General features: G+C 49.7%; 1 pseudogene across 1 annotated transcript; it reads right to left on the bottom strand.

Annotated features, from left to right (window-relative positions):
• Positions 1–290: 290 nt before the first annotated feature.
• Positions 291–1,602, bottom strand: LOC307053428 (tubulin alpha-1A chain-like; annotated as a pseudogene). The gene has a single exon. The product of its transcript is annotated as a tubulin alpha-1A chain-like (transcript).
• Between the last annotated feature and the right edge of the window lie 275 nt (positions 1,603–1,877).

Raw genomic sequence — 1,877 nt, 5'->3', positions numbered from 1 at the left:
ACGGAGCACAGGCTCCGGACGCGCAGGCTCAGCGGCTATGGCTCACGGGCCCAGCCGCTCCGTGGCACGTGGGATCTTCCCAGACCGAGGCACGAACCTGTGTCCCCTGCATCGGCAGGCAGACTCTCAACCACTGCGGCACCAGGGAAGCCCCAAAATTTCAGTTTTTAAAGCATCGGTCAGTAATTGTATATGAGTACATACAAATTAATTGATCAGACCCCAACTTTTCAATGTTTAAAACAGAATAAATTTCCCTGTAAAAGCAGCACCTTTGTGACGTTTTCACTTTAGTATTTTTCTCCTTCTTCTTCTCCCTCTCCTTCAACAGAATCCACATCAACCTCCACATAATCCTTCTCAAGGGCAGCCATGTCCTCACAGGCCTCAGAAAACTTTCCTTCCTCTATGCCCTCATCCACATACCAGGGAAAGTCACAGTTGTCATACATCAGGTCAAACTTGTGGTCCAGGTGAGCCCAAGCCTCAACGATGGCTGTGGTGTTGCTCAGCATGCATGCAGTCCACTGTACTTTGGCCAGGTCTCCACCAGGTATCACAGTAGGAGGCTGGTAATTAATGTCAACTTTGAAGCCAGTGGGGTACCAGCCCACAAACTGGATGGTGCGCTTGGTCTTGATGGTGGCAGTGGTAGCATTGACATCTTTAGGAACCATATTGCCACGGTACAACAGGCAGCAAACCAAGTATTTACCATGGTGAAGGTCGCATTTCACAGCCTGGTTGCCTGGCTCAGAGCAAGCGTTAGAGATCTCTGTTACCAGCAGAGGTGATAGGGGCATATGTAGCCAGAGGGAAGTGGATGTGGGGATAGGGCACCAGGTTGGTCTGCAATTCTGTCAGATCAACATTCAGGGCTCCATCAAACTTCAGGGAAGCAGTGATGGAAGACACAATTTGACCTATCAACCTATTCAGGTTAGTATATGTTGGGTGCTCAGTATCAAGGTTTCTAAGACAGATGTCATAGATGTCCTCATTGTCTACCATGAAGGCACAATTAGAGTACGCCAGGGTGGTGTGGGTGGTGAGGTTGGAGTTGTAGGGCTCAACTACAGCTATGGAAACCTGGGGGGCTGGGTAAATAAAGAACTCCAGCTTGGACTTCTTGCCATAATCAACAAAGGGACCTTCCATCAGCAGGGAGGTGAACCTAGAACCAGTTCCCCCACCAAAGCTGTGGAAAACCAAGAAGCCCTGAAGACCTGTGCATTGGTCAGCCAGTTTCCAAATTCGGTCCAAGACGAGGTCAGTGACCTCCTTGCCAATGGTGTAGTGATGTCGGGCATGGTAATTGGCAGCATCTTTCTTGTCTCTGATGAGCTGCTCAGGGTGGAGGAGCTGGGGGTAGGTGCCAGTGAGAACTTCATCAATGACTGTGGGTTCCAGGTCTACAAACACGGCCCTGAGCACATGCTTGCCAGCAGTTTTCTCACTGAAGAAGGTGTTGAAGGAGTCATCTCCTCCCCCAATGGTCTTGTCACTTGGCATCAGGCCATTGGGCTGGATGCCACGTTCCAGGCAGTAGAGCTCCCAGCCGGCATTGCCGATCTGGACACCACCCTGGCCAGCATCAATGGAAATGCACGGGCATATAGTTGCTGTTTTGTGGCTGCCGAGTGGATGGCAGAGAGGAGGAGGCAAGGTTGTCGCTTCTTCCAGAGCAACTCTTAGGTGGTCGATGTAAGAGAACCTGCCTTATTTGTATTCTTGATGGGACTCAGAACCACTCTTCCTCTTTTGCATGGGAAAAAGGGAGGTAAATCTTCTCTTCTGGAAAATGTCATAGGTAATGCAATATTTATCAATCTTTTTACTGTCCCAACACATAGACACATAGGAGGGATGTCACATAG

This window comes from Hyperoodon ampullatus (genome assembly GCF_949752795.1).
Source record: "Hyperoodon ampullatus genome assembly, chromosome: 5".
NCBI classification, from domain to species: Eukaryota; Metazoa; Chordata; class Mammalia; order Artiodactyla; family Ziphiidae; genus Hyperoodon; species Hyperoodon ampullatus.
Note: the sequence above shows the minus strand (reverse complement) of the source record. Positions and strands in the feature narration are given on the sequence as shown.